General features: G+C 39.0%; 1 long non-coding RNA gene across 1 annotated transcript in view; it reads right to left on the bottom strand.

The window, feature by feature from the left end:
* Window positions 1–20,080: 20,080 nt before the first annotated feature.
* Window positions 20,081–23,216, bottom strand: part of LOC148091798 (uncharacterized) — a 146,261-nt gene continuing 143,125 nt past the window's right edge. Inside the window, exon 5 of the long non-coding RNA XR_015715401.1 lies at window positions 20,081–20,145. This is a non-coding gene — a long non-coding RNA (uncharacterized LOC148091798). The remainder of the gene's footprint in view (window positions 20,146–23,216) is intronic.

Here is a 23,216-nt window from a genome sequence, read left to right as displayed (position 1 = left end):
TGTTCCAGACTCCCTGACTCAAGTTAACACAAGCTAGCTAGAACGACATTCTGTAATCTATCTCCTACAAAATTCTTCTTTTGGGTCATTGATGCTATGAGGATATAAGTCAGTTGTCCAAACGAAAGTCAAGAAAAATCAGCAGTGATGATAATGGAAAGAACTTGTTCCAGTTGTACAGCGTCTTTTTGGTAATACCCCTACTTTGTGATGGCAAAAATAACAGAGAAAACAAACAGTGTTTGAGACCACCACTGCGTCACTGGATCACATATTACCTGAAGTCCACCCCATCTCTTGAATTTCCATTTATATGAGCCCTTAGATCTCCTTTCGTTCTTAAACTAGTTTGAATTGAGTTTTCTGTTATTTGCAACGAAAATAATTCAGATGCATACAATATACATATTAAGCCACCAACAATGAGCTAAACAGGTACTTTTAAGTTTCAAGGAACACGCTGAAATGACCTCAGTTGGTGGGAGTTTGTTAAGGAATAGTTAGGAATATGAAGAAGACAAGAGTTTCCATAGGTAGAACACACTGAGAAGTGTGGCATCTTTCTGGTTCTACAACAAGCACATGGAAAGAACTGGAAGGTCATTCCAGAGAATGCACCTCTAGACACCAGGTTTTCTTAGAGTCTTTGCAATTCTACCGTTCTTATGACTCAGTGTAGCCCTGTGTCTATTTATCTTGCTTTTCTTCTCCCTCTAACAGTGTTTGTTTAAATTGGTTCCTTGAAAGTCTGGTGATCCTTAATGTTTTACTCTATTTAATAACGAGGCAATAAACAGCTCGAGACTCTGTTGACACTGGAGGGCTCATTGACTCATGTGCTTTCCATTGGAGGGAGCAGTATGACACTCAGGAGCCTGCAAAGTTCACAGTGAGGAAACCCTTGCTCAGTTCTATTTGATGTGTTTAGAGAGGACATATTTGGGTGTTTATCTAAAAACCGATGCCTGGTTTCCAGTTCTGCATGCAATCGCTCCCCCAGCCCCGTGTGTGTGTGTCTGTATGCATGCATGTGATAGTGGTTACAATGGTAATGTTTATTGTTCCAATCCCCATGTTTTGCCCCTGACATTTATTTCCACTCCAGTGTAACCTGATATTTCAATGTTCCCAGTTTCTCTGCAGTTTTAGTAGGTAGATTAGCTCCCTCCAGCTGTAGTACTAGGATAGTGCTTCTCAAACTGTGAAGGGTCAGGTTTTTTGTTTTTAATTTCCGATGTCTCACTGACTGATGAACTTAAGATGAATTACTAGAAAGATGATTACATGTTTGGATGCTCTATCAATGTTAAACGCCTATAAAGATCTTCAAGAAAACTTTTAATTTCTCTGTGGGCCAGGCTGTAGACAGCACTCTGGGGGGCAGTTCTCTAGGGCCTTGTTCCCAAGTATGGTCCATAAACCAGACACATGCATTGCCTGGGAGTTTGTTAGACGTGAAGAATTTTAGACCTCACCCCAGACTCCTGAATCAGAATCTTTAATTTTAACCAGATCTCCAGATGATTTATATGCATATTAAAGTTCTTACGAAGTTTCCACTCTTTCCTCAGTTTTTTTTGTTTTGTTAAATCTTTCAGGACTGTGCTGCTGTATCTCTACCTAGAAAGCTTTTTCTTCAGAGCCTCAGGTGGCTGGCATCTCCTCATTCGGGCCACTGATCAAATCTCACCTTTGTAGAGAAGGCTTCTCTGGCTCTTCAGCAAAAGTATCAGTCTCTTCCATGTCACCTTACCCTGTATTATTTTCTTTATAGCATTTACCACTTTCTAAAATTATTACTGGCTCCCTTCCTGTCCCCCACGCCTAGCCAGAATGTCGGCTCCATGAGAGCAGAGATCTTGCCTTGCCTCATTTCTGGCCCTTCACCCTGCCTGGTGGGGGAGGCACTGCCTCCAACACTGTCTGCGCTCCACTTCTGTCTGTCTCATGACTTCTGCTCACTCCCAGCTTCTACTGCCTCGCTGCTTCTGTTTATTGCCTCCTCTGTGTGTCTCTCTGAACTTGTAATAAAAAGCCAACCCAAACTGACTGACACAATAAAAAGGATGCTGGCTTATGTAACTACAAAGGCCCAGAGTCGAACAGTCGTCATGCACAGTTCAGACAGGGCTCCGGGCCCATCTCTCTCAGCTTTTCCAGCTCTGCCCATCTCTGTGCATCAGCTTCCTGCTCAGCGCAGCAAACAGATACCCACAGGAGTTCCAGCTCTTGCTTTCACACAAGATACCATCCAGGGCCCATCCTTTACAGCTGCTCTTCTTTGCAGAATAAGTAAGTTTTGTCCCCCAAACCTCCTGCGCTGTCCTCCAATATTCCTTAGACGGAACTGGATCACATGCCTGGTATCAAAGCATACGCACGTGTAGAAATCTATATAATGACAAACAATAAAGTTCAATAACTTTTGGCAACTATATACGTTCAGGTAGACAGCAAACAAACCAAGATGTAGGATATTTCCCATCAGCCCAGAAAGTTGTCTTGTGTCCCGTCCAGTCGGTCAGATGGGTCACAGTGCCTTGCCGGGCCATATTGGAGTTAGAAGCCAAAGGAGCAACCAGGAACGCCGATCCTGTCTTTATTTACAGAGCTAATGCTTCATACATCATTTACATTTGTTTTGACCTTTTTAAAAATATTGTACTAGAATATTATTTATCATGATTGTTGGGTGTTTTTTGTGTCCCCGTGCCTTAAATTTGGGAGCCAAGGGGAATGCCACACTCCCCTCACTAGCCTCTCCCTGGTTGCAGCCTTGCAGCCGATGAGCCCCTCTCTCTGTCTCTTTGTCTCTCTCTCAGTATGACCTCTGCCTGTGGTCTCTGAACATACAGCCTCAGAACAGCTGAACTTCTTATGTGGAAGCGGAAGGCTCCCAGAGCAAGTGCCCACGAGAAGCCAGCAGGCCAGCAGCATTCCTTATCTGCCTTAGCCTTGGAAATCACCTAGAGCCCCTTCTGCTGTACTTCATTTATCACGACCATCACCACGCTCACCAGGTACACAGAGAGCCCACTTACACTTTACCTCTTGATTGAAGGAGCGTCAAAGCATTTGCAGATGTATTTTAAAACCACTATGGCCCCCAGAGCTTTTACAGCCAATCTGGAGTATGAATAGCCCTTAGTTTTTAGTATGAAAAATTCCTATCCAAATGCATTTTTACACATTTGATTTTACATTCAATTTAAATGATCTCCTCTTTGCTCCCAGGGTTAGTTGGACATTGCAGGTCTCACTGTCTGCCTCCTCTCCATTCACTCGCTGCTCTCTCTGGATCATCCAAGTTGAGGGTAAGAAGTTGGGAATGAGATGAAAAGGAACGAAATTATCTCTTCACTTGGCTGGATGTTGAAAACTGTCTTCCATGGCAGATAACGAGAGGCTAACTCCTTCTCTTAGGGGTGATTCAGTGAGTGATTTGGAGACCTCCTCCACTCTGGCTCCCTGGGCATCTGCCCATCACAGGGATGAGATACCTGCCTGCTGACCCTGTTAAATTCCTCTTCAACTCTTGCTTTCCTGGTATACTCCACAACATTCTCTTCCAACTCAGGTCCACTCATCCAGACAGGCATTTCTTTTGGGAATTCCTTTCGAAATGGTGCCAGTCTAGACTCACCAGGCTCCAAGTTGCCTATATGGCACCACAGAGAAACTCAGCAACTCAGCCCCACCCACATCTGCAGACTGGTCTGGGGCCTGTGGTCACAGGCAATTCTAACAGCCTCTCACATTCACACTTCTCAAGGGGAGAGCCAGACGGTGATCTCTGTGCTCCCCAAACTCCAGAAGACTCACATCAAGTTTTCATAAAGATTTTCTCACCCCACTCTTCCTTCAGTAGCTGTGCCAGGCAAGGGCTAAGTTTTCCATCCAGTTCAGCAAGCACACAGCCTGGGAAATGAAATGCTGCTCCTCTATCAGACAAGTTAGACTTAAAGCTAATTTGGTAAGTGATTCTCTCTCTCTCTTTTTTTTTTTTAATATATCTTTATTGATTTCAGAGAGAGGAAAGGAGGGGGAGAGAGAGATAGAAACATCAATGATGAGAGAGCCACTGATCGGCTGCCTAGCCTGCAACCTGGGCATGTGCCCTGACCGGGAACCGAACCCCGATCACCTGAATCCTAGGTCGACGCTCAACCGCCGAGCCACGGCGGGCCAGGCGGTAAATGATTCTTAAAGCTCCCCCTCACTTGTCTGAGGAGATGGTAAAAAAGCAAGACTCTACCCACTCCAAGTACTGAAGGAGAAACAATCTCTACCAAGTGTGCAGTTTTCTTTAAAGAAAGCCTCACTCTGAAAACCATTCTTTGAATTCCTACTCTTTCGTATTGTAGCCTGAAAGTCAATGATAGGTGATGGGTGTCAGGATCAATGTTACATTTCTTAGTAAATGCCATGGGGATGTGGCTACTACTATTTAAAATAAGTTGATCAAATACCCCTGGGTCCTGAGATGTAGGATTTCATCAAAGCTTCAAGACAACAAATGTCCCAACTGACATTAATAATGCTTCTGTTATATTAAAGTCACATATTATAGTGCCTATTGCTGGATAGTGTCCCATCTGTCTCATCTCTTACATCTATATCATGTTTTAATTATAGCTTTATAACTAAAAGCATTTTCCTTAGATCTGGATGCTAAAATCCTTAACAAAATATCAGCAAACCAAATCCAGCAATACATTAAAAGGATCACACATTATGATAGGTGGGATTTATTCCGGGATGCAAGGTTGGTACAATATCTGCAAAGCAATAAATGTGACACACCACATAAACAAAAAGAAGCATAAAAACCGCATGATCATATCAATAGATGCAGAAAAAGCATTTCATAAAATCCAGCACCCATTAATGATAAAAACTCTCAGCAAAGTGGGAATAGAGGGAACATACCTCAACATAATAAAGGCCATATGTGACAAATCCACAGCCAACATCATACTCAATGGGCAAAAACTACAAGCGTTCCCCTTATGATCAGGTACAAGACAGGGATGTCTGCTTTCACCACTCTTATTCAACATAGCACTGGAAGTCCTAGCCACAGCAATCAGGCAAGAAGACATAAAAGGCATCCAAATTGGAAAGAAAGAAGTAAAACTGTCATTATTTGCAGATGACATGATACTGTATATAAAGAACCCTGAAGATTCCACCAAAAACAAAAAAAATACCAGAACTGATAAATGAGTTCAGTAAAGTAGCAGAATACAAAATAAAGATTCAGAAATAAGTTGCATTTTTTACACCAATAATAAATTATCAAAAAGAGAAATTAAGAAAACCATCTCATTTACAATTGTATAAAAAAAATAGGTAAGCATAAATTTAACCAATGAGGTAAATGACCTACACTTAAAAAATTATGACATTGACAAAAGAAATTCGAGAATAAACAAATAAATAAAAGCATATATGTACTCGTAGATAGGAATAATTAACATTATTAAAATGTCCATACTACCCAAAGCAATCTATGGATTCAACAAAATTCCTATCAAAACACCAACGGTGAGCCTGGCCAGTGTTGCTCAATGGTTGAGCATCGACCCATGGACCTGGAGGTCACGGTTCAATTCCTGGTCAGGGCACATGCCCAGGCTTCAGGCTCGATCCCCAGTAGGAGGCGTGAGGAACGCAGCCAATGACTCTCATCATTGATGTTTCTCTCTCTCTCTCCCTCTCCCTTCCTCTCTCTGAAATCAATAAAAATATATTTAAAAAATACCAGAACTAGAACAAATAATCCAAAATTTATATGGAACCACAAAAGACCTGAGTAGCCACAGCAATCTTGAGAAAGAATAGCAAAGTTTGAGGTATCACACAACCTGATATGAAACTATAAGTCTAGACTAATCAAAGTAGCATGGTACTGGCATAAAACAGACATATAGATCAATGGAACAGAATGAAGAGCCCAGAAATAAACCCATGTCTATATGGTCAATTAACTTTTGACAAAGGAGGCAAGAACGTACATTGGGGGAAATGAGACAGATACATGCAAAAAGAATGAAACTAACCACCTTTTTACACTATATACATATGAGTAAACTCAAAATGGATTAAAGGCTTAACTGTAAGCCTAGAAATCATAAAACTCCTAGAAGAAATCATAGGTAGTAAACTCATTGGCATTTCTCTCAGCAATATCTTTTCTGATATGTATCTCCTCAGGCAAGGGAAACAAAAGAAAAAAATAAACAAATGGGACTGCATCAAACTAAAAAGTTTTTGCACAGCAAAGGAAACCACCAACAAAATGAATGGAAAAAGGTATTCACCATACATACATATAATAAGGGTCAATATACAAAATTTATAAAAAACTTATACAACTCAATACAAAAATCAAACAACCCAATTAAAAAGTGGCAGAGGACTGACTAGACACTCCTCAAAAGAAGACATACAGGTGGCCAATAGACATATGAAAATTTGCTCAATGTCACTAATAATCAGAAAAATGAAAATTAAAACCACAGTGAGGTATCACCACGCCTCTCAGAACGGGTATCATCAATAAATCCACAAGCAACACATGTTGTCAAGGACGCAGAAAAAAGGGAACCCTCGTGCGCTGTTGGCGGGAATGCAGACTGCTGTAGCCACTGTGGAAAACAGTATAGAGTTTCCTCAAAAAATTAAAAATGGAACTGCCTTATGATCCAGTGATTCCACTTCTGGGTATATATCCAAAGAAATCCAAAGCACTGATTTGAAATAATATACGCACCACTATGTTCACTGTAGCATTATTTACAATAGCCAAAATATGGAAGCAGCTCAAGTGCCCATCAGTGGATGAGTGGGTTAAAAAGTGGTGGTACATCTATACAACCGACGGACCTACAGAGTATTGTGCTAAGTGAAATAAGTGAGACTGAGAAAGACAAATAGTACCTGATTTCGCTTATATATGGAATTTAAAGAACAAAATAAGTGAACAAACAAAATAGAAACAGACTCCCAGTTGCAGAATGATGGTTGCCAGATGGGAATGGGTTTGGGATCTGAGTGAAAACAGTGACAGTATTAACAAACTGACTGGTAGCTATTTGAAATATCAGAGGAAACACTTTAGACAATGTTTGATTGTCTAACAACTATGCTGTACACCTGAAACTAATACAAAATAACATTGAATGTAAACTGTAATAAAAATAAAATTAAAAAAATAACTTGTGCCCTCGCTCCACTACTTTTTTTCTCACTCAATGGATGAATTATTTAATTATATACTTTAACTTATGGAAATAAAGAATATTAGACAATCCAGAACATAATCCAAAGGGAATTTTTAGTTTGCTTTTCTTTTAATATAATTTGAACTTAATTGCATATTTTCATACACATAGTAACAACTGCAGATTTTCTGGAACCTATCTTTTCAAAGTGAATACTTAAGAGCAGCAACAGTGGTGATTTTGAGATGTGGTTTTTCCCCAAACTTCTCTTTAAGAATCAATCAGTCACCTATCAAATTCAGTCATGATAAGGTGTTAAGTGAATTATTTGCTCTGCTTTATCATTTATAGTCTTAAAATGCTGGTTACTTAGAGGACGTTGGAAACTGTATGAAAGAGAGTAGTGAAGAGAATAGGCAAGTAAAACACTTTAAAACTATATGCTGCATTATATTATTACCTACACCTTTTAAAGTCTTTGCCTTCCTACTCTTAGTTATTAATTTCCCCATTGTGATAATGAGTACTGATAATGGGTAATCCTATATGTGTGTGTGTATAAGATTCAAATTATCCAGACTGAATAATTACTCTCTGAAGGGTCTTATCTTTGCTGCAAGAGGATGAGCTGTTCCATGAACACAGGCATTATATTTTATTTTAAAAGTATATAAAATGAATGAACATGGTGCATTATTAGTAATCTTAGTTCAGGAATGAGGTTGCAATTGAAAAGGACAGTGAAAAATCTCACAGGAGCAAACTCACACAATCAGTAACATTATTTCAGGGGAATATTTGAGTTTCTATTTCTATTTGCCTCAGTAATATTCTCTGAATTTTGGCTCTTTACCTCTGTGATACATGCCGTGGTCTTTATGAAATAGTTCAATAATTTAAAAAGCATGCTATGGTTTACTCAACAACTGTGTTTGTTTATATTTAATATCAATTAAATTTTGAGTTTTTCTTTTATCTTATGCTGTAATTAGATTACATATAAATGACAACATGTGAAGACTGAGCTTACACGAATAATATTTAGTATAACATTTAGTATATTTAGTACAAGATAAAATTTAAAAAGAGGTTTATTTTATATATATAGTAATATATAAAATATTATACTATATGATAATTATATATTTATAACATGCAGATTGACTACTTAATATTTAATATTAAATAGTCTACCTAATATTTAATATTAGATATTTAATATTAGATATTGACTATCTAATATTTAATGCTAAATATTTTTTCACATAGACACATCAGGTAAACCTGGGAGGGGAGAAGGAGGAAGACTGAGAACTTTTCTGTATTCATTCAAAAGACCAGCGGAATTTAGAGCCTAGGAAAACCTGCTACTAGGTGACTAAGGTCAGAAAGGAGTGACTTATGCCTTATTTTATTTAAGGCACATTTGCACCCTGTACTCTGTTGTTTCACTTTTATTACATAATTAATAACCCTGAACACAGCAGGGATGGGTGATAAGAGAATGACTACTACTCATTCTTTAATAAATGATATTTAACTACCCAGTATGAGCCAGACACCGAGATCCTCACAGAAACAAGACTAAGCAGCTCCTGCTCCCAGGGCACTCACAATCCAAAGAGAGGGGCAGATGGTGAATGATGATAGCCTTGTAGATCTGCTGCTACAATCCATGAATGCAGGACCCATGGTAACATTTTTCTAAGGGCATTAGGGAGCTACGGAGGAATTTTAAGGTGGGGAAGACCATGACCAACTTTACAAATCTTAAAGACCAAAAAGGCAGATTGAAGTTATCTTTTCCAAAACAGGCCTTCATTCCCCCCTTCTTTTTTAGGTCAAGTTCTATGTGTTTTAAGCCTTTAGCCAGGCCCAAACTTAGAGTTTTGGAGCAAAGAAGAGAAGCACTGAGCCCACTACAGAGAGCTGATTACAAACATGGGGGTGATATATACATCAAAATGTTCAGGAATATTATTCCCTTTCTACGGCCATGTTCATAACAGTTTTTAACACAAAGTCTGGCTTTCTCTTATCATGTGTCCAAACTTTATCCGTAGTTTGTAAAACGGATCCAGTTCCAATTCCCTGTTATCTCTAATTTCAGGGCTTCTTAGGGTCCCCACTGACGTATTTATCAATACTTATAAGTGCTACTTACAACGAGGGCTGAACTATCAAGACTTTCCCATGACTACCTCCTCTACTACCACCACCACAACTACCATTTCCACAATCACCGCCACTACTCCGCGACCCACATCAATACCACCTCAACAACCACCAGCATCCTACATGCCTTCCTGGTTCAGTGACTGCAGGTCTGGACAATACTGAAATATCCCACTCTGAGCCCCAGATGGACCATTCTGTGCATACACACATTTTGGTGTGAACTGGGCATACACACTCCCAAAACTGAATTCTTGGGCAATCTTTTCCTCTCAGTGAAAACAGAGAGAGCTAGTAAAGTTGGCTGTAGTTTCTTTTTTGCTTAACTCCTCCAACTTGATGTAGTATTGATTTATTTCTATAGATGTATTTTTCTTCCATGTCCAACATCTCTGCAGAAAAAGATGTGATCATAGAAAAACCCTACCCTGACCCACCCATCAAAATTACATTTTTTAAATTGCCCTGTGGCCATTTTACTCTCACCAGCTTTTGTAATTAGGTTGTCTGAATAGTTCAGACCCAATGAACAGTTCAGGTAATGTCTTCTTCCTGAAGTTTTATTTTCTCTTAAAGTTATTCTTCCCTGATTATTTCTTTCCCACCTTCTTTCTATAAAAAAATTCCTTTGTAAATTTTTTTTATTATTCTCTGCCTTGGTATTAATTTTTTTAAAGAGGTAGTTTTCTTCAAAGCCTTCATACAAAAACAAGCTATTTCTTTATCAAAACAATTGTATCTTCATATCTTGACTTTTGGGTTGTACCTACTTTATCAAAGTTAAATTTAAATTTACACATCTGTAATCACTCTAATTCCCTGGGAAGTCTGAGGTTTGTTGGGGAAGGCTTTTGGGATCAACACCTGGGAGAAGGGGTTGTGAAAGAAGAACTGGGCAAAGGAAGGTGTTGAATGTAACAGTACTGCGACAAAGCCCTCAACAGATCCTACAGGGTGCTCTGGAACTAGGGTGACCCTTTAGAGTTGTCGCAGAAGAAAAGGGTTCTGGCCTTTTATAGGTCCATTAAAATTGCCTAACTTCCTACACATTATTTCCAAAGACTGTTCCAGTATCATTACCTCTGCCTATCTCTTTGTGGGCTTTGATTAAACAAAATGATTTTCCAGATATTTTCTTAATTCTGTAGTCCTTTTACAAATAAAATCTAATTATTTTGAGTGGGTTTTGCCCACTTATCCTTCTCTCACATAAAATAGTGCAGTGCAAAAAATTCAGTGCTGAGTAGAGGACAGTGAGATTAGGAACAGTCAGCTCATCAAAGTATTCTCAGGTAGAAGGAAACAAAGGCGTGACTGAGTTAAGCTTGGAAAAGCAAGCCCAAAGGCAGAAGCAGAGTAACAGACAGGAAAGGCATTTGGGTATCAGGATCAGTACAGAAATTGGAGTGGGGAAGAAAATAGAGCAGAGCATGAGCAGGTCAGAAACAAAGCAATTGCTACAAATAGCACCCAGTAACCACAATTTGCATGTATTTGTCAGTTAGTCCTGAATGTGTGCTGAATGGAATTGCTACTATGGCTTAAAATGACACAAAGAGAGGAGACATTTTTATATTTGGGTTTATTTCAAGAGAGATGGGCCAAGACTGAGTCACAAATAAATAGAAATTCTGAACAGATCGACTACCAATAAGAAGATTAAATTAGTAATCAAAAACCTCCCAATGGTTCCTGAGTTGTATCCTTTTATAATAAACCAGTAATCCAGTAAGAAAAACAAAACAAAACAAAACAAAAACAAAAACAAAAACAAAAGACTTCTCAACAAGCAAAAGTCCAGGAGCAGATGGCTTCTCTGGTGAATTCTACTGAACATTTAAAGGAGAATTAATACCAATCCTTCTCAAAGTCTTCCAAAAAATAGAAGAAGAGGGAACACTTCCAAACTCATTTTATAAGGCCAGCATTGCCCTGATACCAAAACCAGAAAAGGGCACAAGAAAATTGCAGACCAATATCCCTGATGAACACAGATGCAAAAATCCTCAACAAAACACTAGCAAACAAAATTCAACAATATATTAAAAGGATCAAACACTTTGATCAAGTGAGATTTATTCTAGGGATTCAAAGATGCTTTTACATCCATAAATCAATTAATGTGATACACCATATTAACAAAATGAAGCATAAAATTTATATGATCATCTTGATACATGCAGAAAAAGCATATAACAAAATTCAATTTTGCCCGGCTGGGTGTGGCTCAGAGGTTGATCCTCGACCTATGATCCAGGGGATCAAGGTTTGATTCCTGGTCAGGGCACATGCCCAGGTTGTGGGCTCGATCCCCAGTAGGGGCCGAACAGGAGGCAGCCGGTCAATGACTCTCTCATCATTGATGTTTCTGTCTCTCTCTCTCCCTCTCCCTTCCTCTCTCTGAGGTCAATAAACACATATTTTTAAAAAATCAATCTCTATTTATGATAAAACTCTCAACGAAGTGAGTATAGATGGAATGTACCTCAACATAACAAAGGCCATATATGACAAGCCCACAGTTAACATAATACTCAATGTTGAAAATCTGAAAGTTTTTCCTCTGAGATTGGAAACAAGGCAAGGATGCCTGTTCGCATCACTTTTTTTTAACATAGTATTGGAAGTCTTATCCAGAGCAATTAGGTAAGAATAAGAAATAGAAGACACCCAAATCAGAAAGGAAAAAGTAAAACTCGCTATTTGCAGATGACAAGGTATTATATTTAGAAAACCCTAAAGACTTCACACACACAAAAATCTGTTAGAACTAATAAATTAATTCAGTAAAGTTTCAAGATACAAAATCTGCATACAAAAATCTGTTGTGTTTCTATGCACAAATAATGAACTATCAGAAAGCACAATTAAGATGTACAAATCCCATTTACAATTGCATCCAAAAGAATAAAATGCCTAGGAATAAATTTAACCAAGGAGGTGAAAGACCTGAACACAGAACACTATAGGAAACTGATGAAATGAGTTGAAGAAGACAAAAATGAATGGGAAGATATTCCTTGGTTATGGATTAGAAGAATTAATATTGTTAAAATATCTGACTACCCAGAACAACCTACATATTCAATGCAATTACACCCTACCAAAATCGCAATGGAATTTTTCATGAAAATAGAACACACAATCCTAACATTTTTGTGGAACCACACTGGCCTATCTTTGCAAACAATATTTTTCAGGATCCTTGGTCAACTGCCTTCCAGCTCAGTTCTACAATGGAAGGACAGGAAGAGAGGAAGAAACCAGCAGTGCCCTCTTTCTCTTTGCTCTGGGCAGCCTCTGGCAGTGCCTGTCTCCTTGGAGATTCCCGCTCCCTCTGGGTGAACAGAGGCCTCCATTCATACCGCTCTTGGGCTCTGGTTAACCTGCCTTATCCCTTTGTCCCTTCATCCTACGGGCACTGGAGGCTTCCTGATGTAGTTAACATGAGAAGTCTCACCATTCCCTCTTTGGTTTTTCTGTTTTTCTAATACCTTTGTAGCTCATTTCTTGTATTAAACTCCTTTTAATAAACTAGCTGGCATAGGTTCCGATTTCCTGCCAGGACCCTGATACACCCACTAACTTGTGTCTCCTTGTACAAAATGAGGATTGCAGTGGCTTCTTAGGGCTTTTCAGCTCTTTTATTGGAGATTACTTCCCACCACACGTTTCCTGTGATCTTGTACACATATTCATTCATTCATTCATTCATTCATTCATTCATTCATTCATTCATTCATTCATTCAGCAAATATTTATTTTGCTACTCCCAAGTGCTAGGCACTGTTCTAATTGCTGAGGATACATTCAACAGTGAAAAAAAATCAGCCTTGCTCTCCCAGAGCTTGCATCCTGCTATGAGGTAGGATAAGCAACTGTCCCTGTTTGACAGGAATGGAGGGGTTTCTCCAGATACAGGACTTTCAGTTCTAACACTGGGGGAATCCCAGGCAAATTGAGATGGTTGGGATGCTTGTGTGAAGAAATAAAGAAAAATAGTCTTTTAAAAAGTCAGATGGTAGTAAGTGCAATGAAGAAAAGCAAGAAGAAAGGAAGAGTAGGGATGCGTGAGGTTTCTATTTTGAACGTATGGTCTGGCAGACACTTTGGATGAAGTGACACTGAACAGAGGCCTGGATAACACGAGGAAACAAATACCGCAGATATTCAGGTTGAGGGACCAGCCAAAGGAAAGGCCTGAAGCTGAAATGTGTTCAACGTATGTATCAGTCATGGTTCCAGCAGGAAACAGGTGGCAGAGATAAATAAGCAGTGGGCAAAGGGTAGGGATACCTTGAGGGAGAGTGTAGTGCTCAAGGGTTAGTAACTATGGTGCTGTCCTGACTCCAAGATCTGAAGAGGAAAGAGAAGGGAGAAGATTCAGGAATTTGGACACAGAGAGAGGCCTGTGTGGAATGGGGATGCCTGGTAGCAATTGAGGATTTCAAGAGGACACAAAGATCTTTCTTAGATCTTCCCATTACTTCAGGGAGGGAGGTGAAGGGAAGAGATGAGAATAAAGAAGGAAAAAAGAACCAATCAGGTGGTATTAATTGGGAGGAAAACATAGGGTAGCAAAGAGCAGAAATTTCCCAGTTGTAGGTATTCCAAGGATGGCTAGTGTTCCTTTTGAATTTCTTGCCTTAGAATGATAAAATCTTCTTCTCCATCCTCACCTAACTACAGAACTTCAGTGCATCTATAGCCACAATTGTGTGATTTTTTTGTGCATAAGTGCAGGCTCTGAAAGGGGACAGTTTTCACAGATGGACTGTTGTGATGTGGAAGTCACAGGGACACACAGAATAAGCAGGAATTGGAAGACAGGAGTGACCACAGATGAAATGCCACCCAGGAACTTGCAGAAAACCTCAAGAAAGCTTTGGAATTTATATACGGTGAAGTTGGGGATTTGAGCCAATCTGATAGAAATAATAAGGAGCCAGAAGGTCATAGGTGACATCTATAATCCTTCAACAACTCTAACATGTAGTCGTTATTACCTACGTTCACGGATTTAAAAAAATGATTTGAAGAAATGGAATTGTTCATCTTAGTCCACATACAATTAAACTGAGTAATGGATTTCTTACTATGCTAAGAAACTGATTTAAAATAATGGGAACAATCTAGATAGTTTTCTTTATGAAAATGTATAATTGCAATGTGCAAAAGTGGAACTTTATGGTTTCTCAGAGGACTTTGTATAATTTCTGATCTCCAATGTGATTTCTTGGGCTTACTATGTTGTCATGTATGGGCAACTTAATAATGTGGAAGTTAGAGTTTTTTAATTTGCAGCACAGTTACTTTGTTGAATAGAATAATTATATTTGGTTCTTAATGAGCAACTTAATACTATAAACCCTAAAGTGACATTTATTAAGCTCATATTCTTTATTTTGTAACACCTTAAATCTGTTTTATAGTGAATGTTTCTATAGAAATTTCAAGTGAAAGGCAAATTGAATTGAATCTCTGCTTCTTCCAAGCTCTTGCAAGTTACGGGAGGTTATCAAGGTTCTGTAGTTCTCATTAGAAAGTCTTACTGAGATATGTAAATAAGTAGGTTTGAAGCCTAAAATGCATCCTCCTAGAACAGGGGCGGGGAACATCCAGCCCACAGGCCATGCATGGCCCTCGAAATCATTTGCTCTGGCCCTGACAAGGCAACCACAGGTGGGACTCGAAATTCAATAAATCTAGGAGCTTCTTTCATAGCTAATTTTTAAGTTGATAATTTTGTATGGCCCTCAAATGATGTTATAAATATCCAAATGGCCCTTGGAAGAAGAAAGTTTCCCCACCCCTACTCTAGAACTTACATACATATATGTGTCTATTAGTGTCAGTAAATAGAACTGGCACAGACATACGAAAACCTAAGCCCATGTAAATTCCAACATATAATGTAAAATAGTATTGATCCAGTCCTTGTGGTGACACTGTTGACACAGAATAATGGATCTGTGATAGGTTTCTGATACTTCATTAGTCTTCAAGTACATGTTACCATACAATCAGCAATTCCAACTTTATAATGCCCCTTATAATCCATCTACCTATGCAGGACCATAGCCTCTCATATTTCGGGTTGTCCCCAGCCTGGTGGTGAGTCATCTATGCATGGAAACATAACCATTACAATATTTTCTTAGCACTTCTTGTCAATGCTCTGGGGCACTCCTTATGCTGATGGTGCTGTTTGTGGGAATGCTGCTCTGCTGGGCATAGATAGTCTCTGCTGTGACCACCTGAACCCTCAGGGTGCCTTGCATGGCTGCACTGTGTGGGAGGGAAGGATGGCCTTCATCCAAGGTCCGAATCTCAGCACTGTTAATGCACCTGGTCTGAGAGGGAACTTCCCACCTGAAGATATACCAATACATGATGAGAGATTTATCCCCTCAACACTCTGGGTGGCTGGGCAGGGTTGGGGGCAAATGAGCCCTTGGGCTGGTTTCCTTAGTCATGAACAGTTTCATACACTTTTCCAAGAGTGTAAGAATATTATTCCTTTCTGTGTAGCAATGCTGTAAAGTAAGGTGGTTACCACTGGCTAAGGAAACTTTTGAGGAACACAAATCCTTGAGGTTATTCTCTTCTCTCTTATAGTGACATTAAACCAAATAGTGAGGCTGGCTGGGCACATGAAGAAATACCATCCCAATTCTAAAGGATGCTTATCTATTCTCTGCTCACCTCAAGCACCTTATAAAACCAATCCTTTCCCACAAAATAAAAAAATAAGCAAACAAAATTGTCTTCTTCTTGCTCCAAATCAAAGACCTCATGAATCAAATGCTCTTTGGGGAAGGAATGTCTTCTGCATACTTTCTCTAAGCATCCAAGTTCCAGTTGCAACCTAGCCAGGTTGCTAGATTACAATAATATACCTATTTCAATACTTCAGAGTATACTGACTTATTTAAAGCTTTGTTAAAATTAAAATTATTATATAAAATAGAAACCTCAGAAAATACAGTAGCCTCACGTGACAGGTACTACTATTTTATATACAATTTTCTTCCCCCTTCTTTACTGACAGAACCCTGAGTTTCTCAGGGTGGCTCCACATGTTGGGAAAGGCAATCCACCACTGGCCCTAAGCATGCCTGTGTGTTCTTGCTGGGTATGCCAAGAATGCTTCTGACTCAGGTCGTTTTTAAGGGTTGTTTTTGCAGCAAGCAGGACCAAGAACAGGGTTGCTAATTGCTTGCTATGAAATGTCGGGTTTCTTCAAACTCAGTGCTCCTCTCCTGTAATGCAACACATTGCATGCACAGGCTTTCATCCAGGTCCATGGCATCATTCCCATGGGACTTAAGGGGCATGGAAATCTACAGGAATATGCTGTACCATGATCAATAAAGACCCAGGAGTCTCTTGTCTCTGTCAGCATCCATGACACAGTAGCAGCAGGACTTAATACCTTGAAAGTCAGGTAAAATCAGACTCTAGACTTGACATGTGGAAAAGTATGTTGCAGCTAACTGTGACCAGTCTAAGTTCCGGCCAAGGATCTCTAATTATTGGGAAGAATTTGTGGGAAGGCTTCTTAGAGGGAGATAGGTGGCTAGGGTGAATATTTCCCCCCTTCCTTCTTTCCACTGTTGGAATTAAGGTAAGACAGGTAAGTATCTAGCAGCCGTCTTGGACCATGTAGTGACCTTGAGGATGGTAGCCTATATGTACCAAGGATGACAAAGAAGAAAGAAGAGCCTTAGGTCCCTACAGTTTTCAGGGTTCTCATACTTTCAGAATTATTAAATAATTTTTATACAGGGGTGGGCAAAAATATGTTAATGATAATAAATAATACAACAATAAATAATAATACAAAAATAAAGTCTGTGTGTTGTGTACTCACAATGTAAACCTAATTTTGCCCACCCCTATATATTATAAACACCTAATAAATGAGTTGTTAGTGGTATTAAGCATCTCAACAGTGTTAGTAATTTCTCAGAAATGCTTCATAGACCTCTGAAAAAAACTGATTAGTAGAACAAGGGGTCAGAGGATGTGTTGGGCAGGACTCTGAGCCCTTCCCTCATCACTTTACCTAGAGAAAGGTTATTTTTTTTTATTGTTTTGTTTTGTTTTGTTTTTTATCAGTTAGTGTTCTGGCTAAGATTTATTTTGAAGACAGGCTCCACCTCTATCAGAAAGTTTGAAAACTACTGTGTTAAAGAAATGGCTTATGAAGCACCGTCCATGATATCATGTGAATGTGAAATTAGGAAACTTTATCTTAAGTTTACTACTTGGAATTCATTTGACATTTTTGTAATTATATTTGTGAAAAGAGAAAATTAGTTTTAGTTGTGATGAAATGTGTTTTGGCAGTCCTAGTGCATGGATTTCCATTTGTAAGTAATTTTAAAAGGTTATACTCGTCCCTGAGTACACATTTTCAAGTACCTATTATTACTACTCTACTTTATGCATTAGTATCTTGGGAAGAATATGGCCCTTAATGTAGAACCAGGGATTATAATGTTATCATTTTTGAGATTTTTTTTTTTAACAATTACTAAGAGAACTCTGCAATTAGGACACATTAAAATACTTTCACTATCACACTAAAATAATCTTATAACAACTGCTTCAGTTTTAACCATAGTAAACACAGCAAAACTTCTGATAAAATAGATTGGGGGCTAAACAAATGAAGAAGATTTTTTAAATGATAAATATCTGATGTGGAATTTGATTTGGTTCTATTTTATTTTTAGTCATGTATCTATATCCTTTGAATTCAGATTTAATATGCAATAATCAAAGGTGAGAAGCAGTTACACAATATACTAGCTAATCTTGAGTTGAAAGCACTAAGGTATCTTTTGGTTAATAGCTGTTTTTCAAAATGACAGTGGTGTTTCTAAAATCTGGTCTAGTAAAATCCTTCAGTAGCAATAGTGAATGCCATTTCTTATCTAGACAGCCACCAAAAGGATGCTTTTGTGAACCATTCCAAATGGCTCCATTTCCTTCCAGTAAAGGAAGATTATGTAGTATAATGATCCCAAATCAGCATGTGCCAATGTTAACAACTGGTAGGTGCTGGTGTAGAGTGGCAGTCAAATGACATACGATCAGATGATATGGGAAGGGATGTTTGTGACCGTTTTTGGAAGTCATAAATACACAGGGAGAGGAGATGTTGAGAGAGGAGATGTTGGGAGAGGAGACCACAGTAAGAAACCTGGAAGTTGAAAAGAGAAGGAAAGCTGCAAAACTACTTGACTTGCACTGTAGACTTAGGAAAGTGGCACTAGGTACTTCTGGAAATGAAAGTAAAACTAGTGCAAAAATTGTAGTGACTAAAAGCACCTTTAAGTAGAAATAGGCTCCCAGATCCTCTAAGTCATCCCACACAACTGGATTGTTGCCTCTTTCCCATCACAGCAGAAGGCAGGGAGTTTATTCATTGTGGAAAGTAAAATCAAAGGGCTTTGGCCTGGAGAATATTGGGCACAGTTGAAGGCCAGGCACTGTACTGAAAATATTAAAGGGAAGGCTGAGAAAAGAATTGTCAATATCCTACAGTCTTCTCAATTCTGCTCCCAGAGCACTAACAGCCTGACCTATACTCTTGAGCATGACATTAGAAAATTCTTCATTGAGGAATTCAACCAATCCAAGATAAATTCCTAGGTCCTCCCTAATTTTTTTTTAATAGTAAAAATTTAAACAACAACTGTAGGTTACGTTCCCCAGAAAATAGATTCTGAAATGGAGATTACCTTGCAGGAAGTTAATTAGGGAGTGCTCATGGGAAACACACCTGGGGAAAGAAGAAAAGGGAAAAAACTCTATTAGGAAGAGCTGGTTGGGCTGTGATCATGCCTCAAGCTGACAACATGGAAGATTTGAAGCATGAATGGCCCGTCAAAGTTGTCCTCCATCATGACCAGGAGTTGGGTTTTTATGCCTTTATGCTGACTAATCATTGGATACAGGTTGTCCCTGAGAAGGGGACATGACTTTGGCAAAGGTTTTCTCCAAGTGAGGGCAATTTGCAGAGAGAGATGACATTTGAGCATTCTCAGCTAGCAACACTCCTAGCAGCTGGTGAAATAAGAGCTTCACTTCTGAAGGAGCTAGAGAGCACCTGGTGGGTTACCCTGCAGTGAATCCCACATTTTCCTGCCTGTCTACATCAGGCAGGAAAGGCAAAGTTTTGCTGGAATAACAAACGATCTGCCAGTCTCAGTGGCTTATAGAAATGCAGTGCTCTTCTCAAAGTCAGCTTCAATTTGAGATGTAGGCTTCTGGGGAACAGCCTCTATCCGGAATATTGTGATTTTTTGCAGAGAGAAAAGAGCATGGCAAACCATGCGCTGACTTTTAAAGCTCACTTCTGCTAACATTTCATTGGCTAGAGCATGGCGTATGGCTAAGCCTAGTGTCATAAAGTACGAATATATAATATCTCCTACATTAGTTATCTATTACCCATAAGCTTAGCGACCTAACACAATATGTATTATTTTTCATTTTCTAAAGGTGGGCTAGGCTCAATATGGTGACTCTTCTCTCTTTGGGGTCAGCCAGAATCATTGAGGTGGCTGCATCCAACCAAGAACTCAGCAGAGACTGAAACAGCCAAGATATTGCCTCTTTCCCATAAAAGGCAGTTGATGTTGGTTGTTGATTGGAGCACCTTGTTTCTCCTTGATCGGCTAATCCATTATTCAGTAGTCCTGGTGGGCTTCCTTAGATGGTATTAAGAACACTGCAAGAGAATTAAAATGAAAGTTGTGAGGCCTCCTAAGGCCTATACCTGAGACTGGCATCGCTTCTGCCACATTCTGTTATTCAGTCATATTCAGGGGAGGGGAAGTAGGCAGGGATGGGGGGCTGTTGGCAGCTGTCACTGGAGGCCATCTAGAGGGAGGGGAAAATGGATTTTGATGATTGGTGATAATATATACCACTGTAGACTCACTGAACATCAGGAGTTTGGAGAAAGCTTCAAATATGAAACTGAGAAACCTAAATATATAGGATAACATTGTTGAAAACATGTAAAGAGAGAAAAATGTAAAATAAAAAACAAAACAAAACAAAATAAAAAAAGGCCCACTTAAAGTTCAGGTGAAAAAATAAAAGATTTCATTTATAAAAAATGACATTATTTTTAAAAAGAGAAAACAGTTCTGTAATTTAAAAACAATGGTAGAAGTGAAAAACTGCATTAGAAAATTTAGATTATTAATTTGAAATCTGCCAGGAGAAAAGGCGCAAGACAAAGAGTGGGAAATGGAGAAACGATTAAAACATAGAGGATCAGCATGGGAAGTCCAAATTTTTATTAATCAGAGGTGCAAAGATAGAGAATAAAAGAAACAGAGGGAGGCCAGTCACCAAACAAATAATTCAAGAAAATTTCCCAGAACTAAAGGTCATGAGCTTTTAGACTATAAAGTCCCCTGACAGCAAAATGGATCAAAACAGATCTAACCCAAGGCACACAATTGGGAAATTTCATCTCTTTGGGAGAAAAGATAAGACCCTACAAGATTCTAAAGAGAAAAGCATGTTTCATATAAAAGATCAAGAATCACAATGGCATTGAACTTGAGCAATAGTGATGCCGGGAGCTAGAAGACAAAGGCAATTTGCTTTCAAATTCCAAGAGAAGAAGATTTCCAATGTATAATTCTAAATTCAGTTAGCTACCTATCACAACTAAGGGACTCTAACAACACTTTTCAGCTGCACTGAGTCCCAAAATACTATCTTCCACTTACCAAAATAGAGTAGTAATTCAAGGAAGAGCAGGGTATGGGAGCCAGGAAGCAAGAAATTGATTAGAAGAGTTAGGCAAAGGAAGATCCCAGAATGTTAGCTGCCTTAGAAGACAAACAGCCCAGAGGAAAAAAGATGAAATTCACTGAAGACAATGTATTTGAACAAACTGAGAGGAGATGAACACTTCTAAGGGAGAGTGAGAGTTTACATATGAATTTACACGGCTCATATGTAGACAGCAGCCCCATACCTGTAGAAATACAACCCTGAATATCGGACAATATTTGAAAGTATGGGAGGGGTGTTGGGAGGCATGCAAGGGACAGAGATTGGCAAGAAAGTCATCTTCCCCTGTGGGAAGTCAATAGATAAGTCCTACAACTGAAAAACAAAGCACTGAAACTACTCATGTTATTTAGAAATAGCAAGTATACCCCACTAGAAACATCTAAAAGAGTAGACTATTCAGTGCTGTAATTAAGAAAATTCTCCTCTTTTTTACTTAAGCCAGCTTGAATTACTTTTTAAGTAATTTTTCTCTTCTTTTTACACTGAAAGAGTCTTGTCCAATACAGACATACATATTCGCAGATCCCACATCAGAATTTTTGGAGAAAAGTATTTTGAAAAACTTTCTAGGTGACTCTGAGGCGTAGCCTGGCTTGGGAATCACTGCTTTGGGGAACAATGATCTCTGTGAGCCGTGTTCTTTGATAAGGATTCTCATCTTTCAAATTCAGATAGAAGTGATAGCTCACTTTCTAGTATACCTCTTCACATTTCTTATTATCTTCAGTTTAGGAGGCAAGATTGCATCTTCCATAGGCAAGTATGAAATAGTGATGATGGCAGTGGCGAGAAACGCATTGCTTACTTAGGGAAAAACGCACAGAAAACAAAGGACTTGAAGAAAGCAGGAATTTCGTTATCTGATAAACTCATAAATTGCCTAATGTACTTTGAACTTTTCTGCCCCCCGAATGTTCCTTCACCTCCCCTGCCCTAACCCTGAAGAAAAGTTTCAGTGTTTTACTCTTTCTAAATAAAGCTGAGCAAGGGTACCACCTTCCTCCGTCAGGCTAGGAAGGATCCATTTCTTCTGCCAGGGAATGTTTTTCTAGTTGAACTGAATCTGTAAATGCCCTTAATAAAGTAGCCCGCTGGACATTTTCAATCCTATTTCACCTGACGAACAAATGTTTCTGCATCCTAATTCATTCTGTAGGAAGAATTTTTTATAATCGCTACCATATTAGTGTTGCTGACATTAAAATGGGTATGAAACGTTTAAAGAATAAAAGCACCAAATGCTACAGTCAGGGAAGAAAGTTCTAGTTACCAATTGCTGTCTACAAACTACCCAGGAATTTACATGCTTAAAGGACAACCATTTTCTAATATCTTGTGATTAATTCAGGCTGGTCCAGGGGATTATTCTGTTACTCATGGCAGGAATAGAAGTCACTCGGTGTAGTTCAGCTAATGAGTAAGCTGGTCTGGAGGGTCCAAGGTGGCTTCAAATAAAGCCCTGTCATCTTGGCAGGGAACACTGAAGGAGGCTGAGCAGCTGGGACTGTTGACCACAGCATCTGCCTGTGGAATCACCAGCCAGGATGGAGATCTCAGGGTAGCTGGGCTTTTTACCTGACGGTCAAGGAATTCCAGAGGGAATGTTCCTAGAGACCTGGCTGAAGATACAACTTGTGGCCACCTTTAATCTGCCCCAGAAAGTATCATGACACTCATGAGCACTGAGAAATCCCTTACTACTGAGGGTCAATCTGAAGGTGATTCTTCTAACAAAAAAGAGGAATATTACACTCAGATCCTTAGAAGAAGGAACAGTCAAAAAGACATAGCAAGATATAGACACCTATTAACAAGTAAAAACAAAGCCTTTGTTGGTAACAAGAATCTCTCGTATAGTCATTTAGCAAAACATATCACAGGAAGCAAAACTTCTGTATCAATGTAATTAAAAAACACTCACATTTAAAATAAGCAATTGCATTGATGTCAACAAACCTAGCTGTGAAGTTGACGACCTTAAGG

Source organism: Miniopterus natalensis, chromosome 12 (genome assembly GCF_054644295.1).
Source record: "Miniopterus natalensis isolate mMinNat1 chromosome 12, mMinNat1.hap1, whole genome shotgun sequence".
Taxonomy (NCBI): Eukaryota; Metazoa; Chordata; class Mammalia; order Chiroptera; family Miniopteridae; genus Miniopterus; species Miniopterus natalensis.
The sequence above is the reverse complement of the archived record's forward strand: the minus strand, read 5'-3'. Positions and strand labels throughout refer to the sequence as shown.